We start from the raw sequence: 17,177 nt of genomic DNA, 5'->3' as shown, positions 1-17,177 counted from the left end.
TAGAAAGGAGATTGTAGTAAAAGGAGCAGTGGGTCGCTTCCTGCCACACGGCTCCCGGCTAGCTTTATCCGAAATACTTACATGGAAACTGTATTCATTTAAACACTGCCTGGCCCATTATATCTAGCCTCTTATTGGCTAACTCTCACATATTACTTTAACCCATATCTAGTAATCTGTGTATCACCACGGAGTCGTGGCTTTCCAGGAAAGATTTAGCATGTCTGACCTGGCGGCTGGCTCCATGGCAGCTCTCCCTGCCTGACTCTGCTTTCTTTCTCCCAGAATTCTGTTCTGTCTACTCTGCCTATCTAAGCTGCTGTCCTATCAAAGGCCAAGGCAGTCCCTTTATTTGACCAATGAAAGTAACACATAGACAGAAGACCCACCTACATCAGGAGATAAAGAGAAAGGAATTTTAGATTGTGACGGAGGGTGGAGAAGAGCAGAAGGATACATGGGACATGACAGGTAAAAAGAATCAGGAGTTAGGAGAGTACAAGCGGAGGATGTGGAAATAAAAGGGAAATTGAAAGGGGAGTCACAAAAACATACTTTATTTGAAGATGTCATTATGATATATTTAATACATTATATATTGATTTGAAATAATAAAGGTATAATAGAAAGGAAAATCTTTGACGGACATTTGTTGACTAAGCATCCTCATGCTGATGAGATGCTAATGGCAGAACAATCCCCAGTCATGAGCACCTTGGTCGTATATTTTGTTGTGTGTGTAGAGGAAGCTTTCTAGCCCTATAGGACTCAACTGGGGGTATCTAATGGTGAGGGGGCCTGAGATAGAGTTTATCTGAGTGGAGACATCACATGCTTCTTCATCTCATGCTCCCCAATATTTCAGATGTTTGGCACCACATACAAGCTTCTATGATGACATCTTTCTCAGCCACTATCAGGGCAGGAAACCCACCTTTTCTGTGGGTCTGAGATGGGGACAAGCTTTGTCTGCTCTTGGCTGGTGTCTCTATGAACACACACAGAGCTGGATAGGAGGCTGGTTTAACTACTGTCACCCTGACAAAGGTCAGCTATTCCGTTTGGTGTTGGAAGAATCATCTCTGTTTCTCTCATTTTATGGTCCCTTTAGAGCCTGGTCATCATGTTCCAAGTCTCACTTTGTGATGTAGGAGGGTCATCTGTCTATGTGTTACTTTCATTGGTTAATAAAGAAACTGCCTTGGCTTTTTGATAGGGCAGAATTTAGATAGGTGGAGTAGACTGAACAGAATGCTGGGAAGAAAGGAAGTGAGGCAGACGCCATGATCCCCCTACCCGAGATGGATGCTGGCTAGACTCATGCTGGTTAGCCACAACCTCATGGTGGCATACAGATTGTTAGAAATGGGTTAGTCAAGATGTGAGAGGTAGCCAATAAGAGGCTACAGATAACGGGCCAGGCAGTGTTTAAATGAATATAGTTTCCGTGTAATTATTTCGGGAAAAGCTAGCTGGGTGGCAGGAAGATAGGCCTGCCGCTCCTATCACTACAACTTTGTGTTACTTTTTCTTTTGTAGGAGGGCCTCAGAACCCAGTGATCGTGTGACATGCAAATCCGTTGTGCTATTATTCCTGTATTGTTCCTGCTAGGCATTGCCCATTGTACCAGTGCTGGAGAATGTCCATGGCAAGTTGGGATAGTTCTTTTGTAGCTCACGTTATTACTTTCCTCTCTCTACCTCCTATTGATTTCTTCACGTAAGTCTACTCTCTAAGTTCTGGGCCATCCCAGACTCGGTGGCAAATGCCTCTTACTTGCTGAGTCATCTCCCTGGCCCTGTTTTAGTTTTGGAAGAGTTAAAACCTGGCAAGGTACTCATGAATCCTTGGCTGACAGGAATCATGGTATAAACAGGTGTTTAGCTGTGGCTGTTACTCTTGAGCATGTGGTGTCTCCAGGACAGCAGTAAATACAGCTGACGACCAAGTCATCTGTACTTGGTTAGGGAAGTTTCTGGAATAGGAGCTTGTGGACTGTGCCCTCAACAAAGGTGTCCTGGTGTTTCCCTTCTGATATTGACACTCCGAGAGTTTGTCTGCTGTCGAAGGCAGGGAAAGGCCTGCTGAGGCTAACTCCCCATCACGGGAGAGTGGCAGAAAGCTGATAGTTAGTGTCTGTGGGTGATGGAAGGGAGTTCGGAAGATAAAGGGCAGTGATGCCTGCTGAGGGGCAGCATTTGCGCCAACTGCAGCTTCCTGCCCATTGTTCTAGGCTCAGCATGTTAACAGTTTGAGTCCCAGAGAGGAACTACTGGGGAGTATTGAGCCCAGTAGAGGAAGGACCAGAGAAGTCTTTTGGTCATGAAGGTGTGTTCTCAGAAAGGGTCATATAATCTGCCAGTCCCTTTTGGTTTGAGGTGTGCTCTTCCCTTCCTGTCTTCCTGCCATGGTTTGGCGGCCACATCCTCACCACAGACAACACCAGTCCGTCCCTCCAATCCTGGTCTTCAGTCTCAGCTAAACAACCCTTTTCTTTTTGTAAAGTTACTTGTCTCAGATATTTTGTTGTGGTGTGATAAAGATAATGCGGAGAATTGTCTTCACTGCCTACAATTTTCTTTTGACGTTCAGCGCTGTTATGCACACACACAGTATTATTGAGTCACTAAAAAAAATAGTCTTTTTCTTCTAATAAAATCTTTCTTCTAAATAATTCCTCTCAGACTTGATATTGAATTTCTGTTTTAGTTACTTTGTAGCTGTGTGGCTGTAAATTGTAGGCCTCCAGTTTCTATATAGAAAAGGGATGGGAATGAGGACTGGCGTGGGTGATGCTCTGTTTGTAGTTTGCTGGGCAAAGCTGGAAGGTTGTGGAAAATTAACTATGAAATTTTTTTTTTTTGGACATGAAAAATGCTTTGAAGTGGGCTTACTAGAGACGGTGGGGATCTGGAATCTGACGGTAGCCTCACTTCAAAGCGCTTTGTTTGAGAACGTTCTGCCTTAGGCAAAGCAGCTTCCAGAACATTCTAAGGAACTGGCACAAGATGTTGCTACTGCACAGAGGGTATGATAAGAAGATGCCAGGGACTGTCCTATTCAGCCTTCAAGAAGCTTCTACACAACACATTTTTCTCGTTTAGTAGGGAAAAGCTGAGTACAAGGACTAGGAAGCTTCTCTGGGACCGAGGACAGTGGCGGAATCTCCCTCCAGAGCTGGCGGCCTGTTATCAGCTCCAGCCCCACAGTTTCCAGGTAGAACGTCCTGTCTGAGCAGGGAGGACCTTGGGAAAGAGTTTTCTCCAAGTCCAGTTAAGTTTCAGATGGCGCCTGGAGGCCTGTGAGCCTCCTCGGGGCCTTTGCCGTGACTCATTCTAGGTAGGTTTTTATCGAAGGATTTTTAAGTCCAGTCTTTGTTGCTAGAGAGGAATATTCTGGGTAATTGTGACTTTCCCAAAAAGATGGCTGTTAGGCCAAGGAAGGCTAAGGAAGGGTGATCTCTAGGGTAAGTGCTTGGGTCTTGGTCCCTGGTTTTTCCCTCTGGTGTCTGTGGTGGGCCCTGGTAGGAGGAAGTGGTTTGGTGAATGTTTTCTACAAGGTTCTACTGTTTCTCCCTTTTGTCAGGAGAGGTCATTTCTATGGAGTGTGGCTTCTTTAGCTGGAGAAAGAGATTTGTGGGTAAATTCCAGATTCACGGGTTCCTTTAGAGTGTCCTGCTCTTAGGACAAGGCAGATACTCACATCGTATGATTGCCATGGTGTTCCATCTATTCAGCCAGATTCTTGCTGTGAATACATCTTTGAGGGGCGGCGTGAAACAAAACAGCCATCTGAAGCTGTCACAGCGTCACTTTATGACATTGGTAGAGATAGCTAAGATCTATGGTTGTAATTTAGCATTATGAACTTGAATTTTTTTAATATAAGATACATTCAAATCTTTCCTGGGTTCTGTTTTATGAGTTTTTAATGTTATTATTGCTATTCTGAAGATAGCAACATTCTTTAAAAAATGTCCACTTTTCTGCTTTTATAATTCAGTGGCACACTTTCAGATGTGGGAAGATGACCTTAAGACAGACATGTATGATACCATGGTCTTTATCTGCCTTGACTGTTACTAGTGTCCTTTGTTCGGGAAGTATAGTGTTTAATGGCTATTTAATGAAGATTGTGCTCACTCTTTTGTGGGCATGAATTTTCATTTATTATTATATTAGATCGTGAATATTGTTAGAAGTTGAATCTGAACTGTCCCCACCACGCTCATGTTTTAGACATTTTGTCCCCAGTTAGTGACTGTATTGTGGGATGTCCTGAAAGTTGGGGATGGGATAGAGTTAGAGGAAGTTAATACGTGGAGGTAGATCCAAGATCGTTTTACCTGCCTGTGGCTTCTGCCTGCCTCTTTCTGTGCTCTCTGATCTGCTGTGGTTCTGCCTTTGTCCCATGCTCCTGATGCCGTGATCTGAGCAGCTCTGACTCACCTTCCCAGTGACAGACTCAGCCCTAAGTGAGCCTCCCTTTCATTATTTCTGTTTGTATGGAGGAATCCCACGTTTTAAACTTAGTGCAGATATCAAAGGTTGGAACTTACATTCTGTCTTCTAGCTGCATTACCTGAATTTACCACAGTAGATAATGGTGTCTTTATCCTAAAGAATTACATACAGCTCACTTGCCACGACCCTGGTGAGATGACCTTGGCCAAGGTTGTGTGGTAGTTCCCAAAGTTTGTATATACACACTTAGCCTCCTTGATTTAATTTAGGCAAGTAACCTGACTAGGCTCCATGCTGTCTCGGTAATTAGGACTACGTTGTGACTAAGGGCAGAATCCGGTGTCTCTGGAAGAATGGTGATAATTTAAAGATTCTTTTCCTCAGACAATAACAGCATTTCAAGTCCTTTGTGAAAAGGTGGGTTTTAAATATATTTCTGAGAAGGAGGAAGGAGCAGAGGAGCCGGTTTATGCTGGAGATGGTAGCCTGGATTTTATTATTTCTTCGACTTTGTGCACTGTTCTTGCTCTGTGGGCTTTTTGTTCCTTTATCTAGAATCAGACAGTTCAAAGCACACTGTGGTCACCGCCTTATCATTGTAAGAGAAATCAGTGCCATTTTTAAAAACATGATTAAAATGTCTATTTTCAAACGGCAAGTTGAGAATAGAAATTTCCTGCCCTTTCTTCTTCTGAGAAGGAAGCAGAGAGAGTAATTTAGGACCAGCATAAATAGTTATCATGTACACTTATGGTTAACATGTGTAATGTTCTGTCAGTATTTTTAATCACAATGACTAAAGGAAAATGGCAACTCTTCAGTGCCTGTTGGACGGCACATTTCTTTCCTCTATCAGTTTTTCTCTCTTCTTCCTTGTAGAGAACATAGTGTTTACACGCTCTGTGTTTATGTATTTTATAATCTCTAGTGCTTTCTGTCTAGGAAGAAGTGTTTGTTGCATGTAACATACTTGTATACAACCTTTTACCATGTGATTATCTTGATTTCTAATATATGCCTTTGATGGTATTTGTGGTTGCGTTGATTCTAGGTACAAATAATCCAACCTAAGTTGTGGAAGATCAGAGAGTTACAGAGTTGAAGTCACATGAATAAACATTTTGAAAACTACATTATACTTACATTTTCTTGCCATGCTGTATTCTAAAAATTAACTACTCAGTATGGTCATGGGCCACGGCCGATTCAGGCACCCTCTCCTCTGTCCAGAGAGCAATCTGGGGGATTTCTCCTTGGACCTGGGATCCCATATATAATCAAGTCTCCTGTAAACCCTAAAATGGCTCCCTTAGTTGAAATATATTGTTCCCTGATCCCATATTCATCCTCCCTCCCTCCCCCCCCCATCCCCGGCCACCAAGCTTTCCCCGTTCCTCCCCTACTCCCTTCTCTCTAGCCCTCTCCCCCTCCATCGACCCTCCCACCCCCCCATGCACCCGAGGTTACCTGGGGGACGGAGGGGAAGGAGGGGGGAGTGGGGGGAGTGGGAGGGTGTTGGGAGGGGGGGCGGAAATGGAAACTTTTATAATTTAATAAAATTTACTAAAAAAAAAAACAAGAAATGAACAACAAAACCAAACAAACAACAATAAAAAAAAACACATGAAAAAAAAAATTAACTACTCATATTAGTCTTTTTTGTGGGTGTTAACTGTATCTTTCCTGTTACCACTTTTGAATTATATGTTATTGACCTTCATTGTTAGATTGTTAAAAACTTAGCTGCTACTGGAGTCTGAGATTAGTATTATACGGAAAAATATGTGTTGGATACAACTTTGAAATATTAGAATTAATCCTACTCAATTTGCTTTATGTTTCAGATATATAGTATTTTATGTTATAGCATAACTTTATTTTAAGTGTAACTTTAAAGGATAATCTAATTTTATCAGTTTAACCCTTCCCAAAGAACTAGGTAAAAAGAAAATATGCCTGTGATTTTTATCATCTATTGAACTAACACTGAAGTTTTTAATTTTGAGCAGCAGGTTCTCTATTCTGATAAAGAAAAAAATTAGTGGCTGTTCTTAAGGGTTTTATCTCTGGATTCTGTTACACCATTGACTATGGTTGAGGTCATCAAAGGTGTGTTTAGGGAATGCAGTATATATTTCTATTTGTATTTATTCCATTAGCAATAATATACAAATAACAACATGTTTCAGCTCATTTACAATAATAAGTTCCATTTCAGGTATACATTGTATCTTCATGGATACAATGAACAAAACTATCTCCTGAAATGAATTACTTTTCAGTAATTACGAGAAGAGAGTTGCTTCTTGTGTCTGCTTCTGCATGTAGCGAATTGTCATGCGTGGTGCTCATTGCAGTACAAGGAAAATTCAAACAGGCCTGAATGACCTGGGGCAGCAGGGATGACCTGGAGGACCCCTTAGAGCACCAGGAGAGCGCAGGCCAGAGCCCACGCTGACAGCCCTTGTTTAAGATGACGTCATGAAGCCTTCCCCACCCCTTCTTTCTTCAGACATTAGAAATGGGGAGCTGTGGTAGCAATGAGAAACCATGTAAACCCCCAAAGCACGATTGGCTCATCTTAATGTCTGTGTGGTTTCATCAAAACAACCGTGAAAAACTGTCCCGTCCAGGATCCACATTAGTTGGTACCGTGTCCCAGACTGCCTGGACTCTGCTCCCTCATGGCCCCGCTGGTCTGCTTTGTCACTTTAGGCAGCGTTTCCAGGTCCTTGTCAGTTCCAGCGTATTATTCCTGTGTGCTGGCAGTAGGCCTTGTGTCCTGGACTAGTGAGATAATTCACATCAAGTAACTCGTATAAAAAGTTCCAAAGTCTGGCGTGTGGTAAGTACCGAGCAAGCCAGCGATTATCATCTGGCTACCTCTGGGTGTCCGAAGCGGCTTGGCAGGCACGTCATTGCATTCTCATGCGCTTCCTGTTGGCTGCGTGGTACACAGTCTTTTCTTGACTTCCGGCTTTCATAGTAGAACAGGGTGGAGGTGCTCTCAGAAGACGCACACTCTGGAAGTGCACTTGGGTGCCCGAGAAGCCTGAGTTGGGTAAGCAGGTGAGTGGTTAGGGTTTTCTTGTAGATGGTCCAGCTGTGGTTTTCTATACAAGACTCTGTTGGAGAAAAAGGCTTCCAAGGCTAAACAAAGTGGGAAATCCACTTGCCATTAACAACCACGATCTACCAGCTGTGAAAATGAAAGCTTGATCTTTTTTTTTTTTTTTTTTTTTTGGTGATTTTTCTCTTACGTATTTTCCCACTAAGGATAAAATGTCTGGGTCTAGCATTTAACTTTGTCCCTGACATTTGCTCTAGGCCATTATCTCTGTAAGACTTCATCGAAAACAGCTTCCTTATTTTCACAGAAATCACAGGAGAGTTGTTGTAGAATAGGCTGTTCCACCACGGTCCATGGGCAGCAGAGTGTGGTGACTTTCCTGGTTTTCCAGAAGGAAAACACACCTCACCTCCTTACTCTTTCCTCCCTTAACTTCCCTTTCTTTGCAGAAGCTGGTGTTGCTTGGGAATTATGATTTAATAACTTGTAATGAAAATTATAACGTTTCCCCATATTTTGCATCATTTTTTTTTCTTTTGCATTGCCTCTGACTTCTGACAGCGTGTGGTCAGAGAATACTGGCTCAGCCAGCTGCCGGTAAGCTCCATTAATTTATAAGGGAGAGGGGTTGGAATGAAGAAAGTCAGCATTTTAGCATAGGAGATTCCTGGGTTCAGATCCTGGTGTAGTTTGTTGTCAAGGTTTCGGCCAAGATGCTTAATTTCTCTGAGCCTTGAGTAGAGAATGATGGTGATTATAGTTCATAGAGAAGTTGTCCAACTCCTCAGGCCACACTGGAGCAGATAGATCTCCTCCAAGAGACACCAGGGCTAGCTGGGTGTGGAAGGGAGTTTTAGCGGAAGAGAGAAGTACAAGCAGGCAGATATGGAGAGGGTAGAGGTGAGGTCTTCTGGCGGAAGGGCTGTCCTTGTCCAGCTTCCTTTCCAGGATAAATCATGAGAACAATCTACATGGCTCTCCTCCCACCATCTTCATATTCGTTAGGACTCTTTAGGGGAACAGAACTGTAAGAACGAATGAATTGTTAAAGAGGAATTCTTCAATTGGCTTACAGGTTATGGACTAAGTAGTCCCACTATGGGTACCTATATGTTTAGAATTCTATAGCTGCTCATACCATGATGCTGGAGGTCTGAGCAGTCTCTGGCATTGAAGGCCTGGAACATCCCTTGGGAGCTGCTGGTCTTCAGTCCACGTTAGAAGATTGAGAAAGCTGGGTGCTGATGTCAGGGAAGGATGGGAAGGATGGAAAGATGGCGGCCACAGGGTAAACACACTCACCAGGAAGAAGTGTAGGCGGCCAGGCAATAGCAGGACTCCCTTTACCTCTGACCTCATTTTATCTGGGCTACCACCAGAGGCTGCTGCCCTCTCAGGGGCTCTGGGGCAGGGGGTTCCCTCTTTAGTTAGTCCTTCCCTTAATTTTGTGAAGTTTTTGATTGCTTGCTGTGAAAAGTCTAGCAAAGTGGAAGCCTCTAGAACAAAGAACAACCAATGTACTCTCCTATCTCACATCCTTCCTCTATTGGTCTGTTTCTATATTCTTAACATATATTATTGATATACGGTATAGTAACGCATGTACACATTAATAGAATGCATTACTATAATATGTTAATACACAATTATTAACATATGCATATTTTTATATACATGTAAGGGACAGAATTCCCTTTTACCTGTCAACTTGCTGATATGTCACGTGGTAGTTTTGAATTATTGACTCACACTTAAGGGAGGAGAAACAAAGACCATGAGTTCCCAGCTCACACATCCTTTATGCCACCTTCTGCTGGCCATCCGGGGACACGCTATGAATCCATAAAGCACTGGCATCATCTGACTTTATCTCTTAGACCTGCCTTGGCCATCAGGGCTTCAGCCTCGGCAGGTTTAGTCTCTCTAGCTCTACGGTTCTTTTTAAAGGGTTGAAATGGATTCATCATAAGATTTCTGTTAAAAATCTCTAGGACAAGCTTGTTTATACTGCTTTAGGAAAAGCACGTGTGCGTGTGTGTATGTGTGTGTGTGTGAGCACGGTTCTGTGTCTGTATCTGTATCTGTGCATATAGTAAGCTAGCCTGGAACTCATAATATTCCTGCCCCAGCCTTAGAATTACAGATAGGTTCCACTATGCCTGGAATAATATTTTTATTTTAAAATAAATTAAGTATATCTCACATGACTGGTTAAAGTCATGGATGTGTAAGTTACTAGCACAAAATGAAAATGCTACATTTTAATCAGTAAATATGGAGCGCTCAGATGCTGGTCTTTGCCAGATCTTCATAGCTAAAAAGTATCAACACTGTCAGTTGGAGTATGTATCATGTTAGAAACAAAACTTTCAGATTCTCTAGGTCAGTTTCCCCCCTTCTGCTTTTTACACTGCTGCACAGGGCCCTTTCCTCAAGAGTCCCCACAAGAGTGTATTCCCTACTTCCCCTCAGAGCCAAGGCACTGTCTCCTTCCTGTTGTTTGTGTGAAGAGAGCAGTCGGTGTACGTGAACAGTCAAGTGTGCTGCGTGGGGACAGTAGAAACATACGGGACATGGATACTTCCTAAGCTTGTGCAAGGTCAGATCCTAGAAGGTCATGGATTTAATTTAAAGAACAGCGGGAGAAGAGACACAGGAGCGGGGCTGCTGGCCGATGAAAGCACGCGCGTTTTGATTTCTTCTCCATGGTGTGTGTTCAGACCACTCCCGATGATTCTGTTCTAAACTCTGTTTAGTTTTAGGGGAATCTGATTTGAAGGGTGGTCATGTCACTTTGTACTACTAAGGGAGACATTTTATGAGGTGTGGAGTGAGAAGCAGAGTCCCGGGCAGGGCCAGCTAGCTGCACAACCCTGGCTCAGCTGTTTGCACTTTGGTTTTCTTTTGCTGTAGAAGAGGGAGGTCAGGTAGAGTTGAATCCCTCGTTTTAAACCTGTGTTTCCATCAACACAAGTTTATTTAGGAAGCATGTAGAAATGCACGTTAGTATAGACTGAGAAAGAATAAGGGAGACCTGGAAGAGGCTTTAAAATTGTCTGCTAGGGCAAATCCAACCCATTGATGTTACAAAATCTGAACTCCTAGAGCAGGGAGCACTATTTAAAAAGCTGTGTAACTAATGGTGAGGTCATTTTCTCCAGGGGGAAGGTCGGTGAGACCCGAAGGGAACACAGTCATTCTTTTTTTTTATTTCATCACAAATAAGACTTATTTGTCACTATTAAAAATCTGGATTTCACACAGATTCTTGGACTGGGGGTTCATATCCATCAGCTCGTTCAACCTTAGCACCTGTCTCAACACCAGTAGCTTTCCCAGAACTACCACCTTCACCATGGAGCTCCATGAGTTTTCCCAATTCAAACTTGGGTTTCTTCAGCATTTTTGCTTTTCTAACGAAGACATCATGAAGAGGATCAATGGACGGGCAAGCCTTTTCTATGTCTTTCCCAATGCTGTCTGGAATCAATTTATTAACCACCTCCTTCAAGTCATTCGTTTGCACTTTTCGGGTCAAGATCTCCATCATCTTCTTCTGGATCTGGCGGACCTGCTGGTGCTGTGCCGATGAGGTCTTGCGGATCTGATTGTTACGTTTTTGTGTGAAACCAACACAGAAGAGATGGAGCAAATAACCATCAGTTGTCTTTGTCTTGACGTCAACGTGAGCTTCAATCATGGTCTGCCACTGTTTGACCATGGAACACATTTTGTCCCTGGTAAGATCCATGCCGTGGAAGTTAGTCAGACACTTTTTGCCCTGAACATCCTCAGTGATTTAGCTTTAATTTTCTTTTTCTTTTTTTTTTTTTGTAATTTTATTAAATTATAAAAAGTTTCCATTTACGCCCCTCCTCCCAACGCCCTCCCACTCCCCCCCTCCCTCTCCTCCTCCCTCTTTGTCCCCTAGGGAAGTCAGGGTCTCCTGCCCTGTGGGAAGTCCAAGTTCCTCCCCCCTCACTCCAGGTCCAGGAAGGTGAGCATCCAAACAGACTGGATCCCAAAAATCCAGTATATGCAGAGGAAACCAGTCCCAGTGTCATTGTCAATGGCTTCTCGGAAAGACTGCAGGCCAGCCACATTCAGAAAATCCGGCCACATTCAGAGAATCTGGTTGGATCACATGCTCTAAATGCAACTTCATTGTTCTGGAGATCAGCAAGGCTCACTTCAAACACACGACCTTTGAGGCCGTCGGAGGCAATTTTGGTTCTCTGAGTCCTCATGACTAGTGTCTTTCCAATGTTTCTAATATTGAACATGGCTGGGGCTTTCACATCATACCAATCTTTCTTCGAAAATGGATTAACCACTTTCTCCTTGGCTCCTTTCTTGCCGCCTTTCGTCAGCCGCTTGTTCTTGCCGACTGCCATGGTGCTGCTCAGGGAGGCAAAAGGGCAGAAGTCAGCTCAGTCATTCTTAATGAAGTTTCCGAGTTTTTTTTTCCTTCTTCTTCATCTAACCACGACTTGTTAAGGAAACTTTTTAGTGGTTCTAGTTTGTGTCTTCTACGGGAAGGGAAGAGAGCGCTGTGATAATGAGATTATGTTCTGAACTCTGAGGCCTAAATGAGTCAGCTTGAAGAAGCTTTTAATGGATGGATGCATAAGTAATTCCATTTTGATCGTTGCTTTGCAATTTATGCATTTTGCATAATCTCCAGTGCTTAGGCTCTGGTTTATTCATCCAGTGACCAGAGAGGCCTCCCCACTGCTGTCCTTCACGCATTCAACTTGAGGTTTCCTCTGGAGATTTTTTTAAAAAAGTCTGATTGTTTGTAATTGGAACCCAGAAGCCAAAAGGGATTTTCACAATTGCTTATGTGTATGTGGCATTTTGATAGGGCAATTTAAAATCAGGCAATCAGCGTGTAGAGGACTCCTGCATTTCCATTAAGATGAATAGCAATCTGTCTTCTGCTTGGGTCCTCAGTACCTGGAATTAAATCACTGGTGGAAGGTGGTGGCGGCAGGGGAGAGCGGGGAGCTGCTTTCATAAACGATGCTAAGATGAAAAGAATTGCAGGGTCCTTGTTATCTCACTGATTAGGAGATTTTATTTCACATATTTTCCCATTTTCTCTTATGATATTCTTTCCAGTAAAGATTTAGGAATTTCAATACTACTGCAAGGTTTGATAAGAAAACTTAAACAACAGCAACAACAAAACCCCCTAAAACCCAAACAACAATGATAGCAACAACAAAACAGCCAAGAAAACATGCAGTGGTATCGACATCTTCAGCCAGTCTTGCCATTTCTTTTAAAGATAAGCACTAGTTCCTAATTGCCTGGTTTTATTTTTTTATTTCATTTCTTTTTTTAAAATTTATTTATTTATTAAAAATTTCCACCTCCTCCCCGCCTCCCTTTTCCCTCCCCCTCCCCACCTCCCCCTTCCTCTCTAGTCCTAAGAGCAGTCAGGGTTCCCTGCCCCGTGGGAAGTCCAAGGACTTCCCCCCTCCATCCAGGTCTATAAAGGTGAGCATCTAAACAAGCCAGGCTCCCACAAAGTCAGTCCATGCAGTAGAATCGAAACCCAGTGCCATTGTCCTTGGCTTCTCAGTCAGCCTTCATTGCCAGCCACATTCAGAGTGTCCAGTTTGATCACATGCTCCATCACTCCCAGTCCAGCTGGCCTTGGTGAGCGCCCATTAGATCAGTCCCACCGTTTCCGTGGGTGGACGCACCCCTCGTGGTCCTGCCTTTCTTGCTCATGTTCTCCCTCCTTCTGCTCCTCATTTGAACCTTGGGAGCTCAGTCCAGTTTATTTCATTTCTTCACTGTAAATTTCAGGATGTCAGAACAAGATTTCAGGTGGGAGCCAAGCTGACCCCAGAGCTCTGACTCTCTTAGAGCAGAATGGTGATGGAAAATCTATGCTCAAGAAGGACACAGCAAAGTGAAGCGATAATCCTCAAGGGGGTGTCTTATAGCTCTCCAGGCACATGCCGATTGCCATTTCTCCTCGGAGGTCTGACTACAGTTTTTCTGTAAGTGGAGACAGTTTTCTCTGCTTGCCCCTTGCAGTGTAAATGTTTCCTTGCGTCAGGATGGAGTAGTGGCTTTGTGTTGCCATGGAAGACGCTATAGAACTCTTTGTATTTAGGAATCCTTGGGCACAGAAAGTCTGGGTGACTCATGGATCTTTTATTGGTAGGTACAAAGGGAGTGTGGAGGGACTGCCACAATGGGAGGTGGAGAAATGGGAGTTTAAGATTCTGTTAGAACTCAAGCCACAGAGCTCCCAAACCTGATTTGTCTCTTTGTGTGTGTGCCGCATGCATGTACATAGTGCAGGCATCTGGCACTGCATGTGTAGAGGTCCTGGGATAACTTTAACTGTCCATCATGTGTAGAGGTCCTGGGATAGCTTTGACTGTCTGTCATGTGTAGAGGTCATGGGATAGCCTTGGCTGTCTGTCATGTATAGCGGTCCTGGGATAGCTGTCTGTCATGTGTTGAAGTCCTGGGATAGCCTTAGCTCTCTGTCATGTGTAGTCATGGAATGACTTTGGCTGTCTGTCATGTATAGAGGTCCTGGGATAGCCTTGGCTGTCTGTCACGTGTAGAGTTCCTGGAATAGCCTTGGCTGTCTGTCATGTGTTGAGGTCATGGGATAGCCTTGGCTGTCTGTATTCACCTTCACACCATCACCTCTCACCTTGTTAGGGTGCTTCATAGTCAGATGGGAAGGTTATGGTTTCCTAGGGTTTTGGGTGTCATTTTTCCTCTTTTAAAAGAAGCAAATGAAGCAAAAAAAAAAACAAAAAAAAAAAACAGACCACAAAACAGCTCACCTCACCCTATGGTTATGGCATTGAAAGTAAAGAGTTACTTTATTAAAATCTTTCAAGAACCTTCTTTACAGTGTTCTTGGCAGACTTGGTTTCTTTATTCCATCACATCTGCTCAACTAAATAGTCCATAGAATTCTTGCCTTGTCACGCACATAAAAATACGGGTGTAAGAATGCTCCTTGAGAGTAGCGAGAAGAGGGCCTATGTGGCCCGTGGCAAACGCACAAGCACACTCCTTTGCTTTAATGAGTCTTTGGAAGGCTGCTGCTGGGCAGCCACAGCATAGCCTGTGAGTTGGTTTGCTCATGCTGCGTGATGCAGGTGGCAGCAAGCCAGTGTCTTTCCCTTCAGGTTGTTCACGTTTGAGTTTGAGAGACACGCGCGAAATTTGCGAGACAGAATGTGTCCTCTCAAAAACTCCAGTATTCGCTGGTGTGTAGAATGTTGTCATTTACAAATGTTTGGTTCAATTGACTGAACACTGTAATTTTGTTCACTTATTCTACTTTTAGAAGGTCACAGGAGATATTTGGATTTTGAAATGTGGATTGTATTAGTTCTGTATGATAGCTAACTGTTCTTTAGGGATGTATACAGAGAAAATGGTACCTAAAGAGAAAAATATTTTTGACGTTTTAAAGTTCTCCCAAAAGTGTCAGTTTTAAGATTTTTCCAGCTTTGGGTCTAATGACTGTTTTTCCCTTTCTTTATATTCTCAGCATTTGGGAAAGACAGAAAAGAAATGGAGAAATCCTCCTGTCTGTGCTGAGGCCTCTCTGTCCTGTTCACTGGGGAAGCTGTTTATGTCTGACCTTCAAGGGAGGCTAGCGTGGGGTTTCCTTGGCTCTACCTAGGGAAAGCAGAACTCACTGTATGACAACAAGCCCGAGCCTGGAGGGCTCGGAACAGCAAAAGGTCGCTATAGACTCTGAATGCAAACAACTTGCTTTTTCTAGATCAGAAAAATGACTGTGAGACAGAAGCTTTCTCTTTGATCATAGCAGGGTCTTAATTTTTGGTTTAGTAATAATAAAGTTCTAAAATGTTTTGAGAACCTGTGGGATGAGCTATTCTTGGTGAATTAATTAATCAATCTAAGTTTAAAAAAACAACGACCGTTGACTCATAAAGAAAAATCGACCTGTTCTGAATTAGAGCAAAGAGGTTGCAGTCATCGAGTGTGTGCTCCTAGAGCACAGCAGAGAATGCATGCGAGACGCAGCCATGAGCGGCCCGTGAATGGGGCTTATATTCATGTAGAGGAAGGTGAGATGCTTCTTTCTCTAGTTTGAGTTTTCAGAGAGCTGGCGGGTGTTCTTAAGGTGTTCTCGAGGCTGTGGGAACTCACAAGGGACAGGGCGCATTCTAGAGAATAAGATCTTGTGGAGCTCATGAGGGTTTCAAATCTGAGTACCCATCTGGAGGCTAGACCCATCTAGAATCTAGACCCATCTGGAAGCTAGACCCATCTGGAAGCTAGACCCATCTAGAATCTAGACCCATCTGGGAAGCTAGTCCTATCTGGGAAGCTAGATCCGTCTGGGAAGCTAGGCCCAGATGAAAAAATTGAGCCATGACCCAGAAGTCCTCTTCTCATTCCTCATACTGACTTCTTCTAGTACTCCCACCACTACTGGCTTTCAGTGGTGACTTTGTGTTATGCAGTTCTACTGATTTGTTTATTGCTTCTGGAATTTTAAGGGTTTTCTGTACATACAATCATACCACCTACAATAAGAGATAATTTTACCCCTTTCGTACCAGTTTGGATGCCATCTCTTTCTTTATCTTGACTAATAACTCTCGTAAGAACTTCCATTTATACACTGAATGGAAGTGTCCTTGTGGAGTCAAGAGTGTCTGGTTCTGAAGAACGTTCAACTACTCACCCCTGAGAGGACATTTGCTGTGGAGTAGCTAGCGACCTTGATTTCACTGACTTCTATTCTTTTGTATATAATTTGTTGAGAATTTTATTCTTACAACAAAAATATAAATTTATTTGAAATTAGATTTATAGATTTGTGGGAGAGTTCTTATGGTTTGCTTTTGATCCTGACTTCTTTTTGTAGCCCAGGCTAGCCCTGGACTTGTGAGACTCTTCCCTCCACCCTGGGGATCCTGTCATTTTAGGTGTGTTCTATCATGTTTACTTGAGTTTATCATTTATAAAACTTCATTTGATTAAAGTGGTGCTGAGAGTTTCTTGACATCAAATGTTGAAATTCGTACATCCCTGTGATAAGTTCCATGTGACCAGAGCCTATGGTGCTTTTATTGTGTTTTTAGCTCAGTTTGCTTGTACTTCACTGAGGATTTTAACATTCATGTCCACCAAGGTTATTGGTGCATGATTTTCTCTGGTTTAGCTTTGGTATCAGGATAATCTTGTAAAATGAGTTTCCACTTCCCACGTCGTAGTATTTTGAAAGTTTTTCAGCAGTGTGAGCTTTTTTCTTTCTTTGTTTATTTGTTAGACTTCATCCTTGAATCCCTCTGATGCTGGACCTTTCTTTGTTGGGAGGTTTTTTTTTTCTGTTTTCAAATTTGGCTGAAGATTTATTCGTTCTCTTTATGATTTCAACAAAGTAGCTTAGTTTTGTTGATCTCAATCTGTAGCTCAGCCTGGCCTCAAACTCATGCAATTCCTCTGCCTCAGTGTCAGGGATGTTGAGATTTGATCACCAAATCAATCTTGTTATTGATCTGTTGGGGCTCACTGTTTCTTCCTGCTTAGTTTTAGTAGTTTGTGCATTTCTGCCAGGTTAGCTATTTCTGTGAGCTTAGTCTGTTAAATGGAGAACTGGTGTAGCCTGCTGTAG

General features: G+C 43.0%; 1 pseudogene; it reads right to left on the bottom strand.

Moving 5' to 3' along the window:
- Nucleotides 1–10,773: 10,773 nt before the first annotated feature.
- On the bottom strand, nt 10,774–11,934 carry LOC125401817 (small ribosomal subunit protein eS1-like; annotated as a pseudogene).
- Between the last annotated feature and the right edge of the window lie 5,243 nt (nt 11,935–17,177).

The sequence above is a fragment of the Myodes glareolus genome, chromosome 27 (assembly GCF_982192425.1).
Source record: "Myodes glareolus chromosome 27, mMyoGla1.1, whole genome shotgun sequence".
NCBI classification, from domain to species: domain Eukaryota; kingdom Metazoa; phylum Chordata; class Mammalia; order Rodentia; family Cricetidae; genus Myodes; species Myodes glareolus.
This window is presented reverse-complemented; position numbering and strand designations above follow the sequence as displayed.